We start from the raw sequence: 13,788 nt of genomic DNA, 5'->3' as shown, positions 1-13,788 counted from the left end.
AAAACCCTGAGATCAAGAGTCGCATGGTCTTGGGGCGCCTGGGTGGCTCAGTCGTTAAGCGTCTGCCTTTGGCTCAGGTCATGATCCCAGGGTCCTGGGATCGAGCCCCACATCGGGCTCCTTGCTCAGCGGGGAGTCTGCTTCTCCCTCTCCCTCTGCCTGCTGTTCTGCCTACCTGTGCGCTCTCTCTCTCTGTGTCAAATAAATAAAATCTTAAAAAAAAAAAAAAAAAAAGAGTCGCATGGTCTGCCGACTAAACCAGCCAAGTGCCACAGGACAGGGTTATTTAAATAAGGACCCCTTCTGTGTCCACTCTTAGATTCTGTGTGTGTGTGTGTGTGTGTGGTGGGGAGAGGGGTATAAGGGAAATCTCTGTACCTTATGCTCAGTTTTGCTGTGAAACTAAAACTGCTCCAGAAATAGTCCATTAATAGTAATAAATCGTTGCTGTCATGGATATCATTTAGCGAAGACCTACATACACAAACCAAAAGTGTTTAAGTACACAGTACATTATTTAGCGCTAAGTACTCTATAGAGAAAAAAATTAGGGACAGGGGATAAGGAATTTGGGTAAGGGGGTTTAGTTTTAATGACCTATGAGTGAAGGTCTTTCTGGAGGAGGTGAGGGAGTGAGCCATGTGCTCATCTGCAGGAAGGGAAATGCAGAATCCCTGAGGAACAATAAGAGATGAATTATTATTGCATAGGGGAGGAGCACTTCCACCCAGCATGGTACCCGACTTGGTCTGGGTCGATGGCTGCTTTCAGGCTATCCCTGCAGAGTTGAATAATTTTTGGCGGAGACCATATGGCCCACAAAGCCTAAAATATTTACTGCCTGGCCCTTTACAGGAAAAGTTTTCTGATCCTTGCTCTCGGGGTCGGGGAGAGGGGTTTAGGGTAGGAGTCTGGGTAAGAGTACAGGAAACGCCATGAGGTGTTGCTTCTGAGCTTATAAAAGTCTCTGTGCCTTCTGTCTTGGACACTTTCCCTCTTTTGGATCACTTGCTTCAGGGGAAACCATATTGATTGACCATCCCTACGGCAAGGCCCTCTTGGCAAGGACCTGAGGTCTAAAGTCAGTGAGGAACCGACGCCCCTAGCCAACAACTTTGTGAATGAGCCATCTTGGAAGTAGATCGATCGTCCGGGCTCAGTTCAGCCTTAGCTGACTGCATTCCTTGTTGACGGCTTGTTGGCAACCACATGAGACTCTGAACTGAACTCCACCATTTATTTTTAATGATTTTATTGAGATATAGTTGACTATTAATAAACTCCATATTTAAAGTATGCAATCTCAGGACATTTTGTTATGTGTTTATTGACACTCTCAATAAGTCATCTCCACAATCAAGACAATGCATATACCCATCTATCCTGTTTCCTCATCCTTTTCAAAGTCATCCACCTGATTTTCTCAGGTCAGTGTGGCCTTGACTCCCTACCAGTTAAGGACAATAAGGAAAGATAAAGAAATAAAGAACAGGAAAAAGGAAGAGATGAATATAGGCCAATTTCACTTAGGAACATAGTTTCAAAAGTCCTTGAACTATGTGAATTGAACCCAACATTGTTTTAAAATAAATATATCAAGAGCAAGTAAGTTTTATCTCAGAAGGGAAAGGATATTTAATATCAGAAAATTCACCATGTTAATAAATTAAGGCATAAAAATAATATAATTATGATCAGTGCAAAATATTTCTCTGTGAAGATTCACCACCTATTTATGATTTTAAAAAGCAAGATTGGACAAAACGTAGGAAACTGTTTTCAGATGTGCAGGGCTGTGATCCCTGAGATAAGGGAAATTTTATGAAAATCTTATGAGCCAGCTTGATTATTTATATTTATAGGTCACTACGTCCAGCAATGGCAGAAGTTGTATTCTTTCCAGTGCATATGGTTCATTCATCTGGACAGAGTATATGCTGTGCCGCAAATCAAGTCTCAGGACATTTTAAATGATTTAAATCATCCAAAATATGTTCTCTGAAAATAGTGGAGTTGGGATAGAAATATGTAACAAAATAACATCACTCCCCCAGTGTCTGGAGATTAAACACATTTCTGAATCAAACATGCGACAAAGAAGAAATCAAATGGTGTTGGATCAACTGGATATCCATATGGGAAAAAAAATGAACCTCAACCTCATCTTGAGCCATATGCAAAAATTAATTCCAGGTAGATTTCAGACACAGATATAAAGTCTAACTCTAAAACTTCTGGGAGAAAACTTCAGAGAAAACTTTGGGTCAGGCAAAGCTGTCAAGAACACAAAGCATAAAAGTAAAAATGGATGAACTGGGTTTATCAAAAATAAAACGTTTGTTCTTCAAAAGACTGCCTTAAGGAAACGGAGAGTGCATAATGGAAGAAAATACTCATAACACGTGTATCGCACAAAATTTGTGTCTAGAATAGTCAAGTAATCCTATGACCTCACAATTCTACTCCTAGATACACACCTAGTTACATAAGAGAAGTAAAAAAACCCATAGAAGGCTTGTATATGAATGTTCCCAGCAGTTTTATTCATAGTAGCCCAAAATTTGGGGGAAAAAATCCCATATTCATCAGGAAGTAATGGCTAGCCAAATTGTTTTTTGGTGTTTTTTTTTAAGATTTTATTTATTTGAGAGAGAGAGAATGAGAAACAGCATGAGAGGGAGGAGGGTCAGAGGGAGAAGCAGGCTCCCCGCCGAGCAGGGAGCCCGATGCGGGACTCGATCCCGGGACTCCAGGATCATGACCTGAGCCGAAGGCAGTCGCCCAACCAACGGAGCCACCCAGGCGCCCCAAGGTACCTGCTCTCTTGTAACTGATCTGAGTTGCCTCCCTGTTCTTCCTCTCACCTCTCCCAACACCTTTTTTTTTTTTTTAAAGATTTTATTTATTTGAGAGAGAGAATGAGAGACAGAGAGCATGAGAGGGAGGAGGGTCAGAGGGAGAAGCAGGCTCCCCGCCGAGCAGGGAGCCCGATGCGGGACTCGATCCAGGGACTCCAGGATCATGACCTGAGCCGAAGGCAGTCGCTTAACCAACTGAGCCACCCAGGCGCCCCTAGCCAAATTGTTTTATTCCTATAATGGAATAGCACTCACCTATTAAAAAAAGCTACGGCTACATACAACACAAATGTATCCCCAAAACATGCTGAGCCAAAGAAGGCAGGTACAAAAGAGCATATACTCTACATATTGATTTACATACAACCCTAGGCCGGCAAAAGTAATAGTCTGTAGGGGCAAGAAAGCAGATCAGATAGTGCCTGGGGCTAGTGGTAGAGATGTGTTGTGTGTTGGGATAGGGGTGGGGAATGATGACCACACTGGGATGTGAACTTTTTTAGGGTGATGGAGATGTTCTGTGTTTCCACTGGGATGGTGATTCATAGGCATACACATTTGTCCAAACTTACTGAAGTGTCCACTTAAAATGGGTAGACTCTATTATAAATTACACATCAATAGAGTTGGTTTTTTTTTTAACCTGGAAAAGAAAATCTTAACAAATCAAGGAGTAAAACATCTTGCTACACTTTGAAAGTTATATACCAAATCCCTCCGGCAAACATTATATACCTAATGGAAAAAACATGCGCATTTCTTTTTAGCGTCAGGAGCATGAAAGAGGTATTTATAAGCACCCTGACAGTGTAATGTAGTTCCACTAGAAGAAGAGGAAAAATGTATTAAGATCAGAAGGGAAGAGATAAAATGGATCTTTGTAGATAATATGATTATTTACTAAAAAATCCATCAGAATCAACAGGTGGGCTAACTATTGAAGAGTTAAGCAATTTTGCTAGTTAGAACACCTACAACATTTCTCCGTACAAACCATGTTCAACTTGAAATAAAAGTGAGGAAGAAAAAACGACATTCATAAAAGCAACCCAAAACTCCAAGATATCTAAGGATGAAATTAACCAAGAGGACATAAGACCCCAGGGCCTGAGTGAGAAAGTCACAGCTTAAAACCATTTGAGGACATTTTTTTGGATACTATCTTTATGACCTCTGACTAGGGAAGGATTTCGAAATATGATGCAACATGAGCAAACCATGAAAGAGAAAAGGATACATTTGACTACCTTATAATTAAGAAATTCTATTCAAAGTTTCCTTAAGGGAGTGAATCAAACCGGGAAGATCTTTGTAATGAGTAGAACTAGCAAAACTATCTTAGCTGTGGTCTTGTGAGTGAAACCAGACTCGTGAATCTGTGAGAAAAAGGTAGGAGGTTCCTCAAAAAATTAAAAATAGAACTGCCATATGATCTAGCTGTTGCACTTCTGCGAATATATCCGAGGGAAACAAATGCTACATCAAAAAGAAGTCTGCACCCCTGTGTTCACTGCAGCCTTACTCACAATGGCCAAGACATGGAAACAACCTGTCGACAGCTACATGGATACAGAAAGTATATGAATATAAATATTTATGTACATTTCTCAATGGAATGGAGTCTTCATCCAAGAGGAAGAAGGAAATCCCGCCATTTGCAACAACATGGATGGATCTTGAGGGCATTATGCTAAGTGAAATAAGTCAGAAAGACAAATACTGTATGGTACCACTTACGCGTGGGATCTAAAAAAGCTGAACTTGTAGAAACAGAATGGTGGTTCCCAGGCACAGGGGGTGTTGGGTGGGTTGGGAAGACCCTCTTATAGGGTACAAACTTGCAACTAATAGATAAGTAAGTCCTGGAGATCAAATGCCCAGTACAGTGATTACAGTCAACAGTTCTCTAGTATAAACTGCAAAATTGCTAAGTGACTAGATCTGAAATGTTCTCACCACAAAAAGAAAAGGGTAATTATGTGTTGTGATAGAGGTGTTAGCTAAGAGGTGGTGGTCATCATATCAAACGTATAAACGTATCAAATCAGTGCATTGTAACAACCTTACACAGTGTTATATGTCCATTATTTCATTCCTCAAAAACAAATCCAAAGCCTCACTGCATACCAGGCACTTTTCTAAGTGCTTTGTGAATATTAACTGACTCAATTCTCGTCGTTCCCCATGTGGTTGGTACAGATGTGTAAACTGAGGCACCGGGAGACTAAGTGATGGGTTTGAGGTTGTGCTATGCTCCGTCTCTCGAGAACCAGCGGCCAACACATACTTACTAGTGTAGTTTATTGAATTGGGCTCCGGTGTTTATGACAGAGAGTCCTAGCGTTCCTGTTTACCCGCTGTGTGGGGCTTTGGAGCAAGCATATCATCTCCCTCAACGTTCTCTGTAAAATTGAGACTTTCGGCTGTAACCGCTTTATTATTTTTAAAAATATTTTATTTGTGGGCGCCTGGGTGGCTCAGTCGTTAAGCATCTGCCTTCAGCTCGGGTCATGATCCCAGGGTCCTGGGATCCAGCCCCGCATCGGGCTCCCTGCTCGGCGGGAAGCCTGCTTCTCCCTCTCCCACTCCCCCTGCTTGTGTTCCCTCTCTCGCTGTGTCTCTCTCTGTCAAATAAATAAAATCTTTAAAAATATTTTATTTGTAAGTAATCTCTACACCCAACGTGGGGCTGGAACTCACGACCCTGAGATCAGAGTCATATATGCTCCACCACTGACTGAGCCAGCCAGGCACCCCTGGTTGTAACCACTTTAAAAGATTTTAATGGTTGGTTGTGCCTGAAAGTGGTTTAGCACAAGCCCGGGGAATCAAGTAAATGCTTGGTGGAATGAGGAGATTTCCAGAAATCTTAACCAGACTGCTTGGTTAAGCCTCCATTCTTTGACTTAATCATCCCAGTAGGGATCAGAGGCCCCATTTCCGAAGGATCAGCGGAAATGTGAGACAGCTAACAAGGGGAAGATTTGCAATTCAAAGACAGAATTGGGTTTCCCTCTACTGGGTTTGCCTTGGAGGACAGCCTCGTCTCTACTACCCGTGTCAGCTGCTCTCCACGCCTTCACATAATGTCCTTCAGTTCCCATCCCTCGGCTTACCTTTAGGAAGGTCCCCTGCGCCTGCCTTCCCATCTAGCTGGGTCCCCATGCTCTGGTCCTGTGTCAAGAGCTGGCAAAGGTGGCATGGAGACTTAAATATATTCCTCAGCAGCCAGCCACACCCCAGTCCCACCCCCTCCGCCTTTCCCCTCCACCCCAATCCATTAATCTGATCCCTGGGTCCTCAAGCCCCTGGTTGTCTGCTCTTTGTCTGCTGTGAAGTCCACACCCAGCAGCGTCATCGTCACCTGGGAGCTTGCTCAATGCAGAATCTTCGCCTATTGGTCAAAGGGTGCGAACTTCCCGTTAGAAGATGAACAAGTTCTGGTAATCTAAGGTACAGCATGGTGATGAGCTAAAAATGCTGTATTATAGACTTGATAGTTGCTGAGTGAGTAGATCTTAAATGTTCCCACCACAAAAAAAAGAAATGGTAAGTATGTGACAGGATGGAGGGCTTAGCTACTATCGATGGCTAAGGGGTCATGTTGCAACTTTTCGAAACTTGTACACGGGTTAGAGCACATCTCAATGAAACCAGAAACAAAGGCAGATTTTGCAGAGCTGCCAAGTCTGAGTCTGCTGTTCCCAAGAGCCCGGGTGATTTGAGTGCACCGTAGAGACTGAGGAGCATCGCCGTGCCTCAGATCAGTGCCTCTGAGCAGGAGGGAGCTCAGGATCACCCAGAGCCCTTGCTGAAACACAGGTTGCTGGGGCCTGAGGATTATGTTACCTAAGGAGCTCCCAGGTGATGGTGCCCGGTGATGGGGACTGGTTTGGTCCCAGGTGATGGTGCCCGGTGATGGGGACTGGTTAGGTCCCAGGTGATGGTGCCCGGTGATGGGGACTGGTTAGGTCCCAGGTGATGGTGCCCGGTGATGGGGACTGGTTAGGTCCCAGGTGATGGTGCCCGGGGATGGGGACTGGTTAGGTCCCAGGTGATGGTGCCCGGGGATGGGGACTGGTTAGGTCCCAGGTGCTGGTGCCCGGTGATGGGGACTGGTTAGGTCCCAGGTGCTGGTGCTCGGTGATGGGGACTGGTTAGGTGGCTGTTAGTAACAGAGTCACTCTGGTAGCATGCGGAATGGTTAGGATATGCCTGCCATTGTTCCAAGCACCTACATGTTCGAATTTATTTAATCCACTTAATCTCATTTTACAGATGAGGAAACCGATAAAAAAGGAAATTTAATTGACTTGGCCAGTGTCCCATAACCAGTAAGTGGCAGAGGTGGTATTTTTCCCAGGCCATCTTGCTCTGGTTACCCTGCTTTAGCCAGTGAGGTGCTATTGCTCCTAAATCGAGTTGGGGGAGCCGAGGGAACCCACAAGTAAGCAAAGAACAGTGATTTAACACGGATAATTGCATAGAGAGAAACATGCTAAAATAAAGGGGTAACGATGCGTTAGAAATAGTGCTTCTCGGGCGCCTGGGTGGCTCAGCCGGTTAAGCATCTGCTTTCTGCTCAGGTCATGATCCTGGAGTCCCGGGATCGAGTCCAGCATCAGGCTCCCTGCTTGGCAGGGAGTCTGCTTCTCCCTCTGACCCTCCACCCTCTCATGCTGTCTCTCTGTCATTCTCTCTCTCTCAATAAATAAATATCTTAAAAAAAAAAAAAGAAATAGTGCTTCTCGCTGTGAACTGTGTAAGACTGATGAATCACAGACCTGTCCCCTGATACAAATAATATATGTTAATAAAAAAGTAAATAAAAAAAAAGAAATAGCGCTTCTAGTAAGCCTACTTATAACTAGATTTCTGCCTCCCTTGTGTCTTGGGTTTTGTGTTTTGGGCCAGAAAGCATCCAGCCAATTCACCTATCCTCTCTCAAAAAAAAAAAAAGATAATCGCATAATGAGACATGATGATCAGACAATGAGAAATAATCACATCAGCATCATTATCATCAAACAATCAGCCTCATCTCCTGTTAACCGGATTAGCAAATAATGTATCTGAGAGGCAGTGAATACCTCTTTAGTGGTGAATGAGACACACCGAACCATAGTTTATAAGCCATAATTTTTCATCTTCTGGTAGTGTCAGACCAATTTTATTTTATTTATTTTTTAAAGATTTTATTTATCTGAGAGAGAGAGAGACAGTGCGAGCGGGAACACAAGCAGGGGGAGTGGGAGAGGGAGAAGCAGGCTTCCCGCCGAGCAGGGAGCCTGACGAGGGGCTCCATCCCAGGACCCTGGGATCATGACCTGAGCCCAAGGCAGACGCTCAACCTACTGAGCCACCCAGGCGCCCTCAAACCGATTTTAAAAGAGCCACCATTCTGCTTTGTTTTTCTGGATTTACGTATTGGGGATATTTCGCATAAATGGGATCATACGCCACGTGACCTCTTGTGTCCCAGCTTTCACTGAGCATAGTTTTCTTTTTTTTTTTTTAAAGATTTTATTTATTTATTTGAGACAGAATGAGAGAGAGAGCACATGAGATGGGGGAGGGTCAGAGGGAGAAGCAGGCTTCCCGCAGAGCAGGGAGCCGGATGCGGGACTCGATCCAGGGACTCCAGGATCATGACCTGAGCTGAAGGCAGTCGCTTAACCAACTGAGCCACCCAGGCGCCCGAGCATCTGTTTTCAAGGGGGATCCTTCATTCCTTTTTGTGGCTGAATTATACTACTCCATTGCACAGATCTACCAAATTTCTTTTTTTTTTTTTTTGAAGATTTTATTTATTTATTTATTAGCGAGCGAGAGAGAAACAGCATGAGAGGGGGGAGGGTCAGAGGGAGAAGCAGGCTCCCCGCCAAGCCGGGAGCCCTATGCGGGACTCGATCCTGGGACTCCAGGATCATGACCTGAGCCAAAGGCAGTTGCTCAACCGACTGAGCCACCCAGGCGCCCCCCAGATTTGTTTCTTTATTCATCTGTTGATGGATGGGCTGGGGCCAGAGGGAATGGGCAGGAACTGCTTAATGAGCACAGGGATTATTCTGGGGTCGTGAAAGCATTTTGAAACTAGGTACAGGTGGTTGCACTAAATGCTGCTAATTGTGGACTTTAAAATGGTTAACTTGGTGGCTCAATTAAATGTCTGCCTTCGGCTCAGGTCATGATCCCCGGGTCCTGGGATCGAGTCCCCAGTCGGGGCTCCCTGCTCAGAGGGGAGTCTGCGTGTCCCTCTTCCTCTGCCCTCCCCACTCCACCTCATGCTCTCTTTCAAATAAATGAATAAAATCTTTAAAATGTTTAATTTTACTTAAGTGCAGTTCACCTCAATAAAAAAAGCCGCTAAGAAAGTCACATAGGGGTGCCTGGCTGGCTCAGTTGGAGGAGTGTGCAGCTCGATTTCGGGGTCGTGAGTTTGAGCCCCATGTCAGGTGTAGAGATTACTTAAATAAATAAAACTTAAAAAAAAAAGTGTCACACAAAGTCCAGTTATCGGAGTTGCAAAAGCTTGCTTTCCCTCAAGTGGCTACCATCAGTCCATTCAAAGTGGCTAAACCCATAGCTTGCTTGCTTCTGTCTTTGGAGACAATTTCTCCCTCTTTCTTGGGAAAGGAGCAGCTGGTCTAGGTTGGCCTCAGGAGAACCCAAATGCTACAGAAAACTTGCTTTTATTTTATTTTTTAAAGGAAAGGGGCACCTGACTGGCTCAGTCAGAAGAGCATACAGCTCTTGATCTCAGGGTGGTGAATTTGAGCCCCACGTTGGCTGCAGAGATTACTAAAAAAAAATAAACTATAAAAAAAAAAGACAGAAGGAAGATAATCTTTATATTCCAAGCCTTTCTTGAAGTAGCTCACTCCTCTTTTCAGAGGTTTCCCTGCACTTATTTATTTCACTTCATATTTTATATTCTATTTATTGTCTTTTAAATTTTGTTTTATCTTGAATTTAATATTTTATTTATTATATTTTAAAGAATTTCACTTGTATTTTAGTTTCATATGTGATTTATTTACGTGGGCTGGGAACCGTGTACTTTATTGATAGCAGTGACAAGGTGGCAAACCCTAAGCCCCTCCCTGGCTCCAGGGTGTCTGGGATGGAAACTGTGAAGGATGGAGATTCTCTGTGTGTTGGGGGATCGAACTGGGGCAAGGACTTTCCAGCAGCCGAGGGCCCCTGTCTTCCTTTTGAGCTCTCGCTAGGGCCCGTGGTCTGGGACTCTTACGCCTTGGGGGCCACACTGTACTCAAATTCGTTGTCGTACCAGGAAATGCATGAGCTTAACAGGTGCCAGACCCCACAGCAGAGGTGGAAGAGTGGGTGTCCCTTTTTTTTTTTTAAAGATTTTATTTATTTATTTGATAGAGAGATAGACAGAAGAGCACAAGCAGAGGGAGTGGCAGAGGGAGAGGGAGAAGCAGGCTCTGCACTGAGCAGGGAACCCGATGCGGGACTCGATCCCAGGACCCTGAGATCATGACCTGAGCCGAAGGCAGACGCTTAACCATCTGAGCCACCCAGGCGCCCCAGTGGGTGTCCCTTTTAAAGACTCAGGAGACAAGCTGGTCCTCCGTGTAACCCAGGATGCCCCTGAGGGGGCTTGCCGGTCCTGACTCCACCACCTTCTGGATGTCTTCACGTTGAACAGCTTTCTTCAGATGGCAGGTCAGATCCAGGACCCACGATGGCTGGCCATGAACGAGCTTCGCGTTCAGCTCAGGGGTGACCTTGCCAACAGTCTTGGCAGTGCTGACAGAAGCAGGGAGGATATTCTGGGAAGCCCTTTGCTCATCGTGCACCACAGCTTCCCAGAGGGGCCCTCCGTGGTCTTCTGGGTGGCAGGATTGGCACAGACTGTGGTCATGAGTCCCTCCGTGATGCCAGAGTCGTCATGGGTGACCTTGGCCTGGGGGGGCCAAATCGTTGGTGGTGCAGGAGGCATTGCTGACGGTCTTCAGGGGGCTGTCCTACTTCTCATGGTTCATGACCATCACAAACATGGGGCATCAGCAGATGGGGCAGAGAGGATGACCCTCTTGGCTCCACACTTCAAGCGAGCCCCAGCCTTCTCCAGGGCAGTGAGGACTCTGGCCGACTCCACAGTTTGTTTGGCACCAGATTCACCCCGTGTGATGCTCTCGATCCTGGAAGATGGAGGTGGGCTTTGCCTTGATTGTGCCGTTGAGCAGGCCATGGGTGGAATCATATTGCAACATGTAGCCCATGTGGTTGAGGTCAGTGAAGGGGTCATCGATGGCGACGGTGTCCACCTTGCCAGAGTTAAAAGCAGAGCTGGTGGCCAGACGCCCAATATGGCCAAATCCGTTCACTCTGACCTTCACCATTGTGCGAAAGTCACGCATCTCAGAGATGGTCACCGGCACCTCACAAGAAGACTCGGTGGCCTGCCGAATGGGAGGAGCAAAGGGCCTAAATTTTTTAAATTAAATGGTTTCAGAAATTCCACCTGAGTCTGAAAAAGCACCCCTCAAGGATAAGCCTGCAGCTTCATGGGGAGACGGGAAGACATTAATGAAATTGAGTTAGTGGCGTTTTCACCCGTGGCTATATATTGTCCACCCCAGGGTCAGTAAACCCAAATCTCTGCAGGTGGAGCCTGAGCATAAAGATATGCGTGCAATCCTCAAGTGCTTCTAGAGCCCAGGTAGGACTGGAAATTGCTTAATCTTTAGAAGGATTAAGCGGGTGTCTCCAGGAATTCACCTTGGAGCCTGGGGAATCCAGGTGTGCCACAGAGTACTTGGGACGCCCTGTGACTGCATCACTCTCTAGCTAACACTCATTTTTGTTTTTTAATTTTTTTTATTTTTTTTCTAAAGATTTTATTTATTTATTCATGAGAGACAGAGAGAGAGACAGAGGCAGAGGGAGAAGCAGGCTCCCCGTGGAGCAGGGACCCCGATGCGGGACTTGATCCCAGGACCCTGGGATCATGACCTGAGCGGAAGGGAGGCACGTAACGGACTGTGCCACCCAGGCGTCCCCCTAGCTAACACTCATTGCCTACCTGGAGGACCAGTCCAGGAAAGGAGGCTGGCCGCTACTTCCCCAAATCAATGGGATTAAGCTCTTATCAGTGCCTGGCTTGTCTCTAATCTTATCATGGCTCTCAGAGCTTTTATAATCTGAGGCAGTCCCCTGCCCACCTTTCCCGGTAAACCATTTCCCCACGCCTGAACTTCAATTACCCCCACTGGCATTTTCAACCCTCTTCTCTGACTCATCTTTCACACTCTGGCTCTAAAGTTCCCCAAGATCTGGTTTACCCTCTAAAGTGAGTGGAGGGTATTTATCCGTCCACATCCCGTTGGTGGGTGGGATATGTACTCACTGCTCTTCAGTGCTGAAATCTGAGTATTGTTCATCCTTCATCCTTAAACAGAGCCCACGAATTTGAAACATGCTCTTAGATCTGCTGCCTAGACCGATGGCTCTTGACTAGGGTAAATCTTGTCCTTGGGTAGACCTTCATGATGTCTGGAGACGTTTGGTTGTGACACCCAGGGAGGGGAGGATTCGACTGCCATCTAGTGGGTTAGAAGCCAAGGATGATGCTAAACATCCCACAATGCACAGTACAGCCCCCCACAGGGAAGAATCATGTCCCCAAATGTCAGTAGTAACAAGGTTGAGAAACTCTGCCTTAGATTCTACCATCCACTGGACTTCCTTAGTGAGGTTCTCTAGCCTCATCTTGATTACCTCTTTCTATAGACTGAAGACTAGAATGTTCTACCGGACAGTCACATGGCTTCCCTCAACTTCATCCAAATCTCTCTCACCTCCTCAAAATAAAAATGACAACAGATCCCCCTCCATCTCCAAACCGAACCAAGTAAATGCTCAGGGAAGCATCCTATCTTAACAGCATCCATCAGTCTTCATCCCTCTGCCTTGCCTTATTTTTCTTTAGCACATTTATCATTTCTTGGCATTAAATTTTATATCTCTTCATTGCCTGTCTTGTTACTGGAACATAATATCTATGAAATCAGGGTCTCTTTTGTTTCCCACTGAATTCAGCAGATATTAACTGGCTGACAATACCTGTCACTGTTGTAGACACCAGAGATCAGAACACACAGACAAACCCATGTCAGTTTATGGTTTAAGGAGATTGCGTCCTATTTTAAGGGAGAATGCAACGAAAGGACCGGAATGTTCTGAGCTGATTCAGGCAGGCAGTTAACTCGTCCATGTGCTCTTCAGTAATTAATGAGCTCCGGATGCAAGTATCTGGGGAAACAGGAAGGATCAGAGTCCTTGTCCTCATGGTGGCTTTTTACTTCCTGGAGGAGCACTCTGCTGATAAGTTAATAATAAACGTTTGGAAATTCATAGTTTTAGAAAGCGATGAGTGCCGGAGAGAACAGAGTGGGATGAAGAGATGGAGTATGCCCGGGAAGGAGTGTGGGGTCAGGGCAAAATTCTGTGCTTATCAAGGACGCCCCTCACGGGAGAGAATTGAAGGTTAAGAAGGATATATCCTGATGCATATACTGGGTCCTAATCTTCCCCAAATAATTGGTACCAAAAGACCCCTTAAGATGGTTCCATTTGGAAAGTCTCCCCCAGTTCATTTCTAGGTGACGCGAAGCCTGCTGGTTTGGGGCAGACCCTGCACTGTGTCCAGGCTGGTGGCATGAAGTCCTTGCTGCTTCTGTGCTCCGGCATCTCCGGCCATGTCCGGTGGTGTCTGTGGTCGTGAGGACACTCCCGGGCGGGCGTCTCTGGCAAGCGTCGGTTGCAGAGCCCTTACCCGGGGATTCTAGATTCTGGAGCAAGGCCGTGCCTTCCACGACGGAACTCCTCACTGTCGGAGACGCCGCTCCTGGAATGTTGAGTCCTGATCGATCCTGCGCCTCTGAACGAGGCCAGAAAT

General features: G+C 45.7%; 1 pseudogene; it reads right to left on the bottom strand.

Annotated features, from left to right (window-relative positions):
* Positions 1-10,435: 10,435 nt before the first annotated feature.
* LOC123855102 (glyceraldehyde-3-phosphate dehydrogenase-like) lies at positions 10,436-11,230 on the bottom strand (annotated as a pseudogene).
* Between the last annotated feature and the right edge of the window lie 2,558 nt (positions 11,231-13,788).

This window comes from Mirounga angustirostris, unplaced genomic scaffold (genome assembly GCF_029215605.1).
Source record: "Mirounga angustirostris isolate CCGP_5_RB_7025 unplaced genomic scaffold, mMirAng1.0.hap1 SCAF_16, whole genome shotgun sequence".
In the NCBI taxonomy this organism is placed as follows: domain Eukaryota; kingdom Metazoa; phylum Chordata; class Mammalia; order Carnivora; family Phocidae; genus Mirounga; species Mirounga angustirostris.
The sequence above is the reverse complement of the archived record's forward strand: the minus strand, read 5'-3'. Positions and strand labels throughout refer to the sequence as shown.